Source organism: Helianthus annuus, chromosome 6, assembly GCF_002127325.2.
Source record: "Helianthus annuus cultivar XRQ/B chromosome 6, HanXRQr2.0-SUNRISE, whole genome shotgun sequence".
Taxonomy (NCBI): domain Eukaryota; kingdom Viridiplantae; phylum Streptophyta; class Magnoliopsida; order Asterales; family Asteraceae; genus Helianthus; species Helianthus annuus.
In genome coordinates, this window is record NC_035438.2 from 40,652,606 (window position 1) to 40,668,182 (window position 15,577).

Consider the following 15,577-nt stretch of genomic DNA (forward strand, 5'->3'; position numbering starts at 1 on the left):
GTCGCGAGAAGTCTGTTTTTCAGATTTTTAAAATCTTTTGTCATGATTATCAGAATCCGGTAATTAATAACGAAATCTTTCGTAATGATTTACCTGACCTTTCGGTTTTGAAGGGGTAACTTTGCGGTTTGGCCCTCGGTTATTTACCGATAGGGGCCTCGTGTTATTTACCCGCATTATTAAGTCCCCGGTTTATTTATTAATTATATTGGAAAGCCTTAACTTTCACTGTTGACGCTTTTAACCCTTCTTCTACGAATTCGATCGTAACTTTCTCGTTTCATATCGAAACTTCGCGAAATTCATATATATTATTTTAGTGAGGGTATAATACCGTTACAAAGTCTTTGGAACGTTAAAGGGTCACTCAGAGGTATTATTAAACATGTTGACACAGTTAACCCCTGTAGTTTGTAATCTCTCACTTTCTTCCGCGTTTTGTTTTTGTACGATCTATAATTTATTCGTTTGAAGGTTTAAGCATTATTTAGGGATACTATACAGTATATTTACCCTTGTTGACATTTATAACCCTCGAATTTATATACTTTCAAGGTTTGTCAAAATTAGTCCTTTATTTATTATAGATGCCACGTGTAAACAAATGACACGTGTTAACACATCATTGGACACAAAAATTCGAGGTGTTACATAAACGTCATCTCTAAAGGCGGCTATACTGACCAACGGTCTGGATTCCGTGATGTAGACACCGAAGCGCTCCTTGATGCGGCCGTTGCCTCCTTTTATGACACGTCTCTCTCTTGTGTGGAGAAGTTGGCCGAATGTTTAGAGGCCGCGGATTATGTAGACCGGTTGCGAATGCTATATGCCGACGCAGAAGAGGAAAATCCTGCTGGTGGTGGCCAAGATGGCGCGGGTACCAGTGGTACAAAATAGGACTTAGGTTGGCCTGTGTGCCCCTTTTTTGTTTTCCTCTTGTATATATTGGAAACTTTATGTAAATCCATTATGCACCGCGTGGGTGCCTGAATTTTTTGAATATAAAGTTTGTTGTTCAATTTGTACAAGTGTTTTTACTTCTTGCATGATTGAACATGTGTATGTGGGACTCTACCCATTGTGAATGGGTTAAGTATACTCCATACCGTTGTCGTATGAGTATGCGTCAATTTCATTGTTTGCCTTATTAGGGTTTAGGAATTGTGTAAGTTTTGAAAAAACTTGTCCAGAACTCTACCCATTGTGAATGGGGTTGAGTATACTCCATACCGTTGTCGTATGAGTATGCGTCAATTCCCTTGTGCGCCTTGTTAGGTTTTAGGAGTTGGGTAAGTTTTGTAAAAACTTGTCCGGAACTCTACCCATTGTGAATGGGGTTGAGTATACTCCATACCGTTGTCGTATGAGTATGCGTCAATTCCCTTGTGCGCCTTGTTAGGTTTTAGGAATTGTGTAAGTTTTGTAAAAACTTGTCTATCCAGCCGGATAGACACTTAATATTCTGCCTTTTGCTGGCCTATTACAATATTTGTGTGTGGTTAACACTTTGTGTGGGTATCGCGAATGAAGTTTTTGCCAATCTGTTTTTGCGGATACCGCAAAGTGGAACACGCATTTGTAATAGTAGTAACAAACAATATTGCATTGAATTTCTCGTTTATTTATTTGCAAATGGCCTGCGGCCCGATAGGTTACATGAAAATGTAAAAACATGGCTTACATGTAACAGCGTCTAAGCTGTTGTGCAATCCATGTACGTGCGATAGGTTCGCCTTCTAACGTTTGTAACTTATACGTGCCTTTGCCCAAGACCTCATTGATGAGGTAGGGTCCTTCCCACTTGGGGGCAAGTTTTCCTGGGCGCTCAGCATTAGATGCTTCGTTGTCGCGGAGGACGTAGTCTCCCGGGTTGAAAGTACAAACGCGGACGCGTGAGTTGTAGTACTTTTCAAGTTTGGATTTGTACTTGGCCTCGTTGATGGCCGCGTTTTCACGCCTTTCTTCCAAGAGGTCCAAGTCAATCCTGCGTTCCATAATGTTGTCTATTTTTTCAATAGCCAACATTCTGGGTGAGGGTATGCCTACTTCCGCGGGGATCACTGCTTCTGAGCCATAAACTAAGCTGAAAGGTGTCTCTTCATTGCTCGTTTTTGGGCTTGTGCGGTGAGCCCATAAGATGCTTGGGAGTTCATCGACCCAGCCACGCCTGGCTGTTCCCAACCTTGCTTTGATGCCTTCGACTAGACTTTTGTTGATACTCTCAACCTAGCCATTCCCTTGCGGATGCGCCACAGATGAGAATATGTGTTCAATGTGTAGTTCTTCTAGCCATTTTTGAAATTCATCGGCAGTAAAGTTGGTGCCGTTATCGGTAACGATACACATTGGTAGACCGAAACGGCAGATGATGTGTTCCCAAATGAATTTCCTTGTTATCATAGCAGTGGTTGAGGCGAGCGATTTCGCCTCTACCCATTTTGTGAAGTAATCAACCGCTACTATGATAAATTTGACCGCACCTAGTGCGTCTGGGAAGGGTCCGATCACGTCGATTGCCCATTTCTGAAAGGGCCATGCGGTGGTGACCGGGACCAAGTTGTTCTTGGGGCGCAAAGTTTTTGGAGCATGTCATTGACAGTTAATACATTTGCGCAACTCTTTGACGGTGTCCAGGTGCATGCCGGGCCAGTAATACCCAGCATTCATGATTTTGGCCACTACCATGCGTGGTCCTGCGTGTATGCCGCATATTCCCTCGTGTATCTCTCTGATGAGGTATGTGGCATCCTGGGGGTTGACGCATCGTAGGAGTGGCCCTAGGTATGATTTACGGTATAAGATACCGTCTCCCATTTGATAATGGCACGCATTGTATTGTAGCTTGCGTGCCTCTGACTTGCTTTCGGGAGTCACACCTGACTGCAAATATGCAATAATTGGTGTCATCCAAGATGTTGTGCCGTATTGGATAACATTGACCTGGCGCAGGGGTACCAAAGGATTCTGCAGAATTTCGATGCGTATCTCCTTTGCCAGGTGTTGGAAGCTAGTGGATGCAAGTTTTGAGAGTGTATGTGCGGATTTGTTTTCACTTCCGTTAATATGTCAGATATTGAATGAAGTGAACTTTGATGTTAGTTGCAGGGCTTGCTCGAGGTAGAGGATCATGATATCCCCCTTTGCGGCATAGTCGCCGCGTATCTGCCCTGCGACCAACAAAGAGTCGACGTGTGCTTCCAAATGTTGCACGCCGAGTTTGACTGCTTAAACGTAGTCCTGCCAGTAGGGCCTCATATTCTGCCTCGTTATTTGTGCTTTTGAAATCAAGGTGGATTGCATATGTAAGTTCTTGGCCATCAGGGCTGACGAGTCGCAGACCTGCGCCTGCACCTTCCTCGTTGGAGGCACCATCAGTAAAAAGTGCCCAAGTTTCGGAGGAAGATGGTGTTGGCGTGGGATTTTGTGCTTCTTCGCATTCTTGAATGCGATTGGCCGGTACCTCGGCGGCGAAATCAGCTAAGACTTGGCCTTTAATCGCGGGGCGTGGTTTATAGTTCAGCGTGTGTGCGCCCAGCTCGATTGCCCATTTTGCTAACCTCCCAGAAATGTCAGGTTTGGATAGGATCGGACCGATCCTGTAATTGGTTAGCACCGTGATGACATGGTTTGCGAAGTATCGTCGCAACCGTCTTGATGTGTGTACTAGTGCTAATACCAATTGTTCTTTCTTTAAACAGTTCCGCAGGGTCTTGATGAAAGGATATGACTTAGCTGCATGGTTGGCTAAGAATCTATTTAGTGCGGCTAGCCTGCCGGCCAGCCGTTGCATTTCTTTCATCGTTGAAGGCGAGGGCATGCGCTTGATCGCCTGAACCTTTTCCGGGTTTACCTTGAATCCATCTTTGGTTACGATGAATCCAAGGAATTTGCCTTCTTCCATTCCAAACGAGCATTTCCCTGGATTGAGCTTTATGTTAACGCTTCGCAGAGTTTGGAATGTTCGTTCAATATCAGTGAGCATGGTATCTTCCTCCATGCTCATGACGACTAGATCGTCCATGTAGATTTCGACACTTTTGCTTATTTGTCCGCGGAAAGTGTCGTTCATCAGTTTTTGATAGGTTGCGCCCGCGTTGCGCAACCCAAACGGCATTTTTGTATAACAGTAATTCCCGATGGGAGTGCGGAATGCTGTTTTGTCTTCATCCTCGACTGCCATCTGTACTTGGTGGTAGCCTTTATAACAATCGAGGAAACACTTCCATCTGAAAGGTGCGAGGTTATCGACTTTTTCGTCGATTTCTGGAAGTGCGTAACAATCCTTGGGACAGGCTTCGTTGAGGTCTTTGTAATCGACGCACATGCGCCAGCCCCCGGATGGTTTCTCTACCATGACTGGGTTGGATAACCAAGTCTGGTATTTAACTTCCCGCAGGATGCCTGCGGAGAGCAGTTCTTCCACCTGCTCATGCATCGCCTGGTTTTTAGCGGATCCAAGGTGGCGTTGGCCTTAGATCACCGGCTTAATACCTGGCATGGTATTTAAGCAATGCTGCGCGATTTCACGCGGGACCCCAGTCATGTCTACGGGTGTCCACGCGAAAATGTCTTGATTCCTGAAGAGAAGCTGCTTCAGGTGCGCTTTGGTGTTAGCGGACAAAGCGTGGCCCAACGTAACCTTTTGTTCTGGGTATCTCGCATTGAGAACCCATTTTTCTGGTTGGTTGTTGGGGGTAGGCCTTGCTATCTTGGTCGGACGTATTTCGTCCGACATCAAGACGTCTCTGCGTGCATAGATTATCGCGACCCCCGTTTCGGTTGGGAAACCGATAGCAGAGTGGGGTACGGACGTAATCATATTGAAATCACCCTGGGATTCTCTCCCAAGGAGTACGTCATATTTGGAAGTATGAGGTAAAACCATGAAGTTTACCTCTTCTATTCGTGTGTGCCTTCCGCTGGTAAGGCACTGATGCATGTGTAGTGTAATATATTTTTGATCTATATATTTTAAGCCCTTTTTACACTTTTAGCCAAGTTTTAAATTATAAAACATGATATTTACTAACACTAAACACACATATGGGCAAGTGCACCCATCGTGGACGTAGTATAGTGTTGGTAAGATACCGAGGTCGTCCAAGGACACAAGAGCTTTTAGTACCGGTTTATCCTCAACGTCTAATCAAATCAAAATGTTAGAAAAGGTTTTTAAACTAAGAAAATAAAAACTAACTAAATGCTGAAAAATAAAAATAAAATAAAAACAGATAGACAAGATGAATCACTTGGATCCGACTCGTGTATTAGTATAACCTTTGATTATTTTCGCACTTTTGCACTTGTTTAAGAGATTATCTTAGTTATTGTAGTAGGCCCCTCTTTTAAAGGCAACGTTACCCTCAACCCAGTAGTTTGAGTCAGCAAGGGTACAATCCTAAAGGGTTGGATTATTGGAAGATAATGAATTAAGTTATTAATGCAAATTATGGTAGGCCCCGCTTTTGGCGGTGACGTTACCCTCGACTAAGTAGTCTGAGTCAGCCGGGTTATAGTATTAATAGTAGTTAACTTATGAGGGGGTCAAAGAGTTTGGATCCCCGCCATCCAATACCTATGGGCATTGAAGGAGATCCTACTAAATTTGACCCAGGTTCCTTGCAGGACCTCTAAACGTTGAACAAGGGCAAGACCCTTACCAAACCGTTCCCTTAACCCCCGACCAGGTAGCCAACATACCTCCATATAGACCGTGGAGATATGAATGGTGAAAATCTTTTATTTTATATAGACAGTAAAATAATGCCAAGACACCACGGACAAACGATAAGGAAAGATCACCTTCAACATAAGCAACTAGTTATTAAAGTCATTAATACAAAACCAAATAAAAAGTGCAAAAGATTAAAAATAAAAAGTATTATACTAAACACTTGTCTTCACCAAGTGATGTAAGAGACTTAGGCAAACATGGCCTTGATTGTCAAGAACTCTTACGATCAATCTTGGATCCCGAGACGACTCACACACTCTATGATGGACAATGGATGATGGTGGTGGATGATGGTGTTATGGTGGTGGTGGGTGGTGGATGAAGTCTCAGAGAGGTGGTGTGCCAATGGATGAGTTGCAATGAAACCAAGCACTCCTATTTATAGGCTGAACAGAAGGCTGGGCACGGCCCCGTGTCCGCTGGACACGCCCCCGTGCCTGTCTGACACTCTCTCTCTTCATTAATTGTAATTCGCAATTACAATTAATGCGCCTGCTGTACTTTCGCCACGCCTCCGTGTCCGCTGGACACAGCCCCGTTGTGGGCAATAGAAGCTTCTATAGGTTTGTCTTTTCTGCTGCTTCTTGGGCACGGCCCCGTGCTGGCTGAGCACGGGGCGTGTTCAGTCTTCTGTCTTCTCTATTTTGCTTGGGAGGATCGGGCAATCCACTTATGTTCCTTTTCTTGTATTTATGTTAGATTTAGCTGTCTTTTTGCTTCTTTTGTGAATTTGAGCTCATTTAATCCTGAAAATATAAAAGGAAGACAAAAGCACTCTTTTTCCAACATTAGTACTCAAAAAGGGTTAGTTTTATGCCTCATTTGATGTAATTTATATGTTGCATTTTACACACATCAAATACCCCCACACTTGAACTTTTGCTTGTCCTCAAGCAAAACTCTTTAATATGTGGCTTACACTCCCAAATGGAATGGGTAGAAGAGAAGGTTTTGGCTTGTCATAGAGTGTCGGGAATCCAAGATTTTTTTTGGGTTTTATTTTTATTTATTTACAATCCTATTCGTTATGATTTGTTTAGAATGTTTCATAGGAAAAATTACTTATTTGGGCATAACATGCCTTTAAAATTCTATTTATATACAAGTTCACATACCTCACGGGAGAAATCACTCACACTCGGCCGAAGGTGTATTTTTAGTGAATCACTCGAGAGCGGCATGGAACTTGTTCCTACCATAAGCTTGCCAAGCAATCAATCCTCCTCCTTTTTAACTTGTTACCTTTGTAAATATCAAGAGGACTTTTTTGGGTAAAGGCTTGGGCTAAAGGTGGATGAATGGGTTAGTGGAAAAGGGCGAAAAGCGTAAAAAGCGTCGGTTTTCGTAAAACACTTTGTTTTAGTGAATTTTTATTTCGAAGTATTTCTTCAAACAAGCTTTTGTTTCAAGAGCTTTGTTTGTTTATTTCTATCTTCATTTCATCATTTTTTTTAGTCACACTCACAAAAACCGAGCTTGTTACTAAAATAAAAGGTAAAAATAAAAAGGGTTTTGTTGGGTAAAAGGGTTTTAGGGTAAAGAAATGAAAGGTTTAGGCTCAAAGGGGTTAACTAGGGGGATTTTGGGTAGGTGGTAAAAAAATGAAAAATAATGGTGTGGAAAGAAAAAGGGTTAGTCCTAATGCCTCCATCATTTACTTACTTGGGTTTAAGTTGGTAAGGACCGGGAATGAATTGTCGTGGCAAGTTCTAGAGTCGTAAAAACCAAGCGGCTATTCACACAAGAAACGAAAAATGAGCATTTAGTCTAAAGATGTAAATTTGTATGCTCAATAAAGGCTCAAAACTCACTTTTTGTGGGAATGGGTTTTTCTATGTGATCAAGTATATATAATCAAATTTTAACTAAGCTTGTCATGCCGTTTCGTAATTTCCGTATGTTGGTTCTTTTTATCACGACGCTCTCGGTTGTAAATTTGTAAAAATATAACCTTATTAATCTTAGGATTCCTAACTTAAACTTTAGACAAGTAAAAAAATGAGAACTTTTTTTTTTTTTTTTTGAAAAAATTTGGGGTGTTTAGCGGTTCCAATAGAGTTTTGTGTAAGGCTTGTTATTAGGACTTGCAAAATTTCAAGGTTTTAGCATCTCCCCCACACTTAAATTACACATTGTCCTCAATGTGTCCCAAAAATAAATTTTTAGGTTGATTAGATGTGTAATATGGTGTTAAAAGCAAAGATTTTATGTTACTGGCAGTCTGGACACGGCCCCGTGGGGACCGGACACGGCCCCGTGTTCAGGTGCCAGTAACGAAAATTAAAGAAAAGAAACAGAAGCCTGGACACGGGGGCGTGTTTGGTGAACACGACCCGTGTCCAGTTACCTGAACTGGGCGTTTTCCTGCAGGGGGTTCAGCACGGGGTCGTGTTGGTTGGACACGGCCCGTGTTGAACCTTTTGTATTGGAGAAATTGATGTCGGGTTGCCTTGTTCTTGTGCATGGGTCCATGTTTCTCGTTCCCCTTTTCATCCTTTACCACCATGAGTGTGTTTTATTTCTGCAAATTAAAACTAAAAGATTAAACTAAACTAAGGATAGTTCCGCGGAATGCCTCCGTGGTGCGCCACATTTATAAGGGTCCTTGGCTAGACCCAATGTGCGGTTATATATTTTCTGAGTGGGATGTTTGGCATCCCATGTTGCACCGTCGGAGAGCAGCATCCAAACTCGAATCAATAACCTTCATGTAGTTGACCGGGTCGTCGTCCTCTATTCTCTTCCCAACCCCGAATTGTACTTCATCATCTCCTTACCTTAGGCTGAGCGTTCCGTCATTCATGTCGAGTATGACAAAATCTGCCGGATAGACAAATTTGTTTACCTTTACTATGACGTTTTCGATGACACCTTGTGGGAATTTGACGGATCGATCAGCAAGTTGTATGCTCATTTTTGTAGGACTCGTTGTTCCTAGACCGAGTCTTTTAAACATTGATGAAGGCATGAGGTTAATGCTTGCCCCAAGGTCGGCTAGTGCATTACGAACGGGGGAGTCCCCGATCGAGCAGGGAATCGTGAAGCTTCCGGGATCGATTTTCTTTTAGGGAAGTTTGTTGAGTACGAGGGCAGAGCACTCTTCGCCTAAGTTAACTAATTGCAAGGTTTCAATTTTCTTTTTATGAGTGAGGAAGTCCCTCATGAACTTAGAGTATTTGGGCATTTGGGTTAGGACATCAATAAAAGGAATATTGACATGCAATTATTTTAATAGACTTTCGAATTTTGCGAATTGCTCATTGGTCTTTTGACGAATTAACCTACCGGGGTACGGAACTCGAGGAGCCTTGGTAGGCTCTGATGATTGAGGGGAGTTCTTCTCCTGCGGAGGCGGGGGTATAGTCTCTTCTGTCGGCGGTGGTGCTTCCGCAGGCCCCACGGTGCGGTTTCGTAATGTGATGAGATGAACTTGCGCTTTCGGGTTTGTTTCGGTATTGCTTGGTAATGCACCTTGTGGTCTCTCGGAAAAATTTTGAGCTAGTTGATTTAATTGTTTTTCTATGTTTTGAATACTAGCTTGTTGGTTTCTAAATTTGATTCTAATTGTAGAAACCTTTCCGAGTTTTTCTTTTCAGCGTCGGAGATGAGGCGAGATACAGTATCTTCAAGCCTTTCTCGTCCACCTTGTTGTTGAGTGAAATTTTGTGACTCATTTCTTGGTTGTTGAAAGTTTGTTCCTTGGGTTTGTTGGTTACTACTATTGTCGGGCTCTCTCCAACCAAGGTTAGGGTGGTTTCGCCATCCTTGGTTGTAAGTGCCTGTTGGGGGAACCCAACGGCCTAGGTCTATTGTCAATGTAGCTTACCGACTCTTGTTGATCGTCTGTTTCTTTCATACAACTCCAATTTTCATGTGGCCCACCACACCCTTCACAAGCCATAATCGAGACTGTTTTTGTCATTTCCAATTTTTTTATCTTTGAAGAAAGAGCCTCGATTTGGGCTTGTAAAGAAGTGCTCTCATCAACCTTATGGGTGCCCGGGGCAATAGATTTATTGCCTCGGGGAGTGTGCCACTGAAAATTGGTTTGAGCAATTTCCTCAATTTGGTTATATATTTCATGCGGGCGGTGATTACCTAAAAGTCCCCCGGAGCTAGAATCAAGTGTCTGCCTTGTGTGTGGCAACAACCCATTATAGAAAGTGGATACTTGTTGCCATATCGCAAGGCCGTGATGTGGACACTTTCGCAATAGCTCCTTGAACCTTTCCCAAGTTTCATATAAGGATTCCTCGTCCTCTTGTGAATATGTATTAATTTCAGTCATTAATTTAGCCGTTTTAGCGGGAGGGAAATACTTATATAGAAATTTTCGGGCTAGTTCATCCCAGGTGTTTACCGATCCAGCTAGGAGGGCGTTGAGCCAAGCTTTTGCTCGGTCTTTTAGTGAGAAAGGAAACATTCAAAGGCGGATGGCGTCATTTCATGCTCCATTGATCCGAAAGGTATCACATATTTCTAAGAAATTACTAATATGTAGATGGGGATCCTCGTCCGCAAGCCCATGGAAGGTTGCGGAGTTTTGGAGCATTTGTATCAAATGCGGCCGAAGTTCGAAGTTATTGGCTTCAACATTCGGTGCGTTGATAGCGGCGCCTAGGTTACCTACGGTGGGTCGTAGATAATCCATGAGGGTACGTTGGTCCGCCATTGGAAGTGGATTCCCCGAAACTTTCTCTTGGTTCTTGGCTTTTAGTCTTTTTCTGAGAAAGCGTTCGGGTTCTTCTAGAGGTTCTTTGATGTCCTTATTGGAACTGGAGCTCATACACTACGTAGGGGTGACGTCTGGTTCCAAGTCCTGCAATAAAAACAGAAAAGAATGCTGGTCAGAAGGTTCACCACGGCCCCGTGCTCAGTGAACACGGTCCGTGGTCGGAGTTACAGTGATTGTTTTCCAGATCCCAGTTACTGGAGAGTTGGGCACGGCCCCGTGTTGCACCGACACGGCCCCGTGGTCAGCCTTCTGTAACTTGGAAAACTAAAACTGCCAGTAACAATGCTGGGCACGGCCCGTGTCCGACCAGGCACGGCCCGTGCTGAGCTCTGCAGAAGCTGAAAAACTAAGAAAAATCCTAAAAAAAAGAAAAAATAAAAATATGATTAGGCCGTTGATTCCTAACTTTCTTAAAATCCTTTTGTCCCCGGCAGCGGCGCCAAAAACTTGATGCGTGTGTAGTGTAATATATTTTTGATGTATATTTTAAGCCCTTTTTACACTTTTAGCCAAGTTTTAAATTTATAAAACACGATATTTACTAACACTAAACACACATATGGGCAAGTGCACCCATCGTGGACGTAGTATAGTGTTGGTAAGATACCGAGGTCGTCCAAGGACACAAGAGCTTTTAGTACCGGTTTATCCTCAACGTCTAATCAAATCAAAATGTTAGAAAAGGTTTTTAAACTAAGAAAATAAAAACTAACTAAATGCTGAAAAATAAAAATAAAATAAAAACAAAATAAAAACAGATAGACAAGATGAATCACTTGGATCCGACTCGTGTATTAGTATAACCTTTGATTATTTTCGCACTTTTGCACTTGTTTAAGAGATTATCTTAGTTATTGTAGTAGGCCCCTCTTTTAAAGGCGACGTTACCCTCAACCCAATAGTTTGAGTCAGCAAGGATACAATCCTAAAGGGTTGGATTATTGGAAGATAATGAATTAAGTTATTAATGCAAATTATGATTGGCCCCGCTTTTGGCGGTGACGTTACCCTCGACTAAGTAGTCTGAGTCAGCGGGGATATAGTCCTAAATAGCCGGGTTATAGTATTAATAGTAGTTAACTTATGAGGGGGTCAAAGAGTTTGGATCCCCGCCATCCAATACCTATGGGCATTGAAGGAGATCCTACTAAATTTGACCCAGGTCCCTTGCAGGACCTCTAAACGCTGAACAAGGGCAAGACCCTTACCAAACCATTCCCTTAACCCCCGGCCAGGTAGCCAATATACCTCCATATAGACCGTGGAGATATGAATGGTGAAAATCTTTTATTTATATAGACAGTAAAATAATGCCAAGACACCACGGACAAACGATAAGGAAAGATCACCTTCAACATAAGCAACTAGTTATTAAAGTCATTAATACAAAACCAAATAAAAAGTGCAAAAGATTAAAAATAAAAAGTATTATACTAGACACCTGTCTTCACCAAGTGATGTAAGAGACTTAGGCAAACATGGCCTTGATTGTCAAGAACTCTTACGATCAATCTTGGATCCCGAGACGACTCACACACTCTATGATGGACAATGGATGATGGTGGTGGATGACGGTGTTATGGTGGTGGTAGGTAGTGGATGAAGTGTGAGAGAGGTGGTGTGCCAAGGGATGAGTTGCAATGAAACCAAGCACTCCTATTTATAGGCTGAACAGAAGGCTGGGCACGGCCTTGTGTCCACTGGACACGCCCCCGTGCCTGTCTGACACTCTCTCTCTTCACTAATTGTAATTCGCAATTACAATTAATGCGCCTGCTGTACTTTCGCCACGCCCCCGTGTCCGCTGGACACGGCCCCGTGGTGGGCAATAGAAGCTTCTATAGGTTTGTCTTTTCTGCTGCTTCTTGGGCACGGCCCCGTGCTGGCTGAGCACGGGGCGTGTTCAGTCTTCTGTTTTCTCTATTTTGCTTGGGAGGATGCTGTTGAGGGGTCGGGCAATCCACTTATGTTCCTTTTCTTGTATTTATGTTAGATTTAGCTGTCTTTTTGCTTCTTTTGTGAATTTGAGCTCATTTAATCCTGAAAATACAAAAGGAAGACAAAAGCACTCTTTTTCCAACATTAGTACTCAAAAGGGTTAGTTTTATGCCTCATTTGATGTAATTTATATGTTGCATTTTACACACATCAGGCGCACAGGGAACGTAATTTGGCCTAGGGGAAAGACAGTTTCCCCTGCGAACCCGGCCAACAGGTAGTCCACTGCTTGCAACCGATCTTTATCCTCCTGATCGAACTGGTTGAAGCATTGCTCATAGATGATATCGGAAGTACTGCCCGGGTCGATGAATAGACGCTCGGTGCAGTAATGGGCCAATTGGCCTGTAATAACGACGGCGCGCCTGTCGCACGGGCCGCCTCAGACTTTTGGAAAGACGACTTGCTCGTCTTTCCAGTCATTGTCCGGTCTTCTCGCCGCCTTGTGCGGCCTACCTTTACCTCTGTTGATCATGTGGGTTGAGGCCACATACATGGTCCTCTTCCCTGAGGAGGTGCCTTCGCCATGAGGGGTGATGCGCTTGGTGGGTTTCTGCCCACCTGGCAAAAGATGTTGCAGTTTCCCCTCTTTTAAGGCTCGCTCAATCTCTAGCCGGAGACTGATGCAGTTGTTTGTGGTGTGGCCCGAGTCCTTATGATACTCACCATAGAGAGTGAGATCCTGATTTTTCTTGGACTTCATTGGTTGGGCCGGTCGCAAGAGCTGTGCGTCCGTAAAAAGGACTTCGCTTGGCGATACAGTGATCTCGGTCCAGTTGCGGTCCCGAGAATCTTTCTTGGATGCGCGGTTGTCCCGTTGGGGATTGTGGTTCCTTGGGTCAAACGGGTTGGTCCGCGGGAAGTATGGTTTGGAAATCTTGTCGCGATTTCCAACGTCCCGGTTGCATTTATTGTTACGCTTGGACCCCTGGTGGGAGGTTTCGGCTTGGGGTTGTGCCTTGGACATATGCGGTTCAAGGGACCGCTGTGTGTGGGCGTATGTCTTGACTGCGACTATGACATCTTCCCATTTTTTAGGCAAGCCCTCCTTGCCAGAGATGGTCATAACCATCTGCTTGTCCCTGACGGCCTTGATGAAATGATTCCGTGCCATTTGGTCTGCCACGTCACCTATTTGTAGGCATTCTTTATTGTATCGGACGACGAATGCCTCTAGAGATTCGTCGTCCCTGCGCCAGATATTCATGACGTCTAACGAATCACGTTTATGACGTCGTTGCTGGCTGAAATGAGCGAGGAACTTTGCATGCAAGTCCTCGAATGAGGCCAGTGATGCCACTGGCAAAGAATCGAACCAAGCCCTGGCCAGACCTGTGAGGGTCTGGGGGAAAAAATTGCACCAAGTGGGTTCATCCTACTGGCCGTTGCATCCCGCGCCCATAAAAACGTTCATGTGGTCGTCCGGGTCGGACGAACTGTTGTATTTCCCAACGTTGAATGGGAATTTTGTTGTGGTGACATGGGCGTGGGCAATTCGCGGGGCGAATTTGGAGTTTTCGGCCGCAGCTTTCGGCCTGTAGGGCTGGTTTTCAGGGCGCTTTGCAGCCCTGAGGTATGTGTTGAGTGGATGAGTGGGAGGAATATAGTTGCGTCCTCCCGGTCTGCTGCTGGTGTCATGCGAATCCCCGCAATATGTATGGTCGTCCGGGTCGGTACGGCCATAACCTTCATACTGGGGCAGCGGTGCCAGCCGGCTTTGGATGCTAGAACTGCGGTGGACTGTGGATTGCTGCATGTTACCACCTTGGGGGCCTAGGCAGCATTGTATTGGGCCTCTGGTGCGGGACCCATATGAGGAATCATCCTCATTTAATGTGCGGACCTCACAGTAAGAGGATCCGCGGTCCTCACGCCTGCTTTTGGAGGCTGGACGTGAGGGTGCCCTGCCGTTGTATTGTAAAATACGACCCGCAGGTGTGTTTGGTGACGGGGTAGGCCCGGCTTGTATTTGCGCTTCAGCGCATGCTCGGTTATATGTTGCGGCCAACAGGGCGGCCTGCTGGTCATATCAGGTGTGAGGGTCCATGTCCGGAGGGATCACAGATGCGTACTGTGATAGGTCGTGTCCGAACGTTAGGGATGGACCCCTTTGCGTTGATGTGCCAATGTGGCCCGGGTTTAGATCTGGGGGAGCAGTTCCCGCATTTCCTGGGTTGGTGGGGAGTAGATTATCCCCGGTAGTGTTGTTTTGGTGATCAGTCATGATCTTTTGAGAGGGAGAAGGATGGTTGAAAAAGTGCTAAGAGTAGCGGTGGGCGCCAATGATGAAACAATGGTTAACTGGGCAGGGTTAACTCACTGGTCTCGTCAAGAAGGGTTAATCCCTTCCTCTCGAGGATCGCTGGCTGGATCACCGGTGGGTCGATCTCCTGCACAAGGAAACAAACCGTGACTCGTAACAAGGAGGATGAGGTGGTGGGGGCTCCTTGTTACCACTCTCCGGCGTGAGAATCAGTAGTCTGCTTGGGAAGCAAAGTATGATAGTAGTAGTAGTGAGAGAGTTGTGAAGGGATACCTCAAACCTGGTTTGGGGTTGGTATTTATAGCCGAGGAGTGAAGGAGGAGGTGGATGGAGGATAGACTGACGGCATGCTGCACCCTTGCAGGTGCGTCAGACATGTCGGCCGGGGAGGCGACGCCACGTCAGTCTGTTGCTTATGTAGTCCTGACAGGCGGCTGCCATTGGTGCTACTTGCTCTGTGGTGTTAGTCCCACTTGATGAGTAGACAGGGTGCGGTGCAAGCCGCATTGCTGTTTGCGGTAACCGTAGACGTTCCCGCGTCTTACTCTTTGATCAAGAAATACGCGAGATGCGGTGCTAGGCCGCATCGTCGTCTGTGGTGACTGTTGCTGTTATCTAGCTTCTCTGTATTGATAGAAGTGTTCACTGGATGTGGTGCGGGGCCGCATCGCTGTGAATACTTCCGTTTTCATACACCAGATGCGGTGCCAGCCGCATCGCTATACCGTTCTCATATTCCAGGTAAGTCCTCCTCCATCACTGGACAGATTGGATTCAACCACTTTGTCGATGCGTTCCCGCACGGACATAAGTAGGTTGTTAGCTAGTGGGGGTTTTGATAAGG

General features: G+C 44.9%; 1 non-coding gene across 1 annotated transcript; it reads left to right on the plus strand.

Annotated features, from left to right (window-relative positions):
- Positions 1-9,924: 9,924 nt before the first annotated feature.
- Positions 9,925-10,031, plus strand: LOC118480019. Its single transcript, XR_004861660.1, has one exon. It is a non-coding gene; the product is annotated as a small nucleolar RNA R71 (small nucleolar RNA).
- Positions 10,032-15,577: the final 5,546 nt, after the last annotated feature.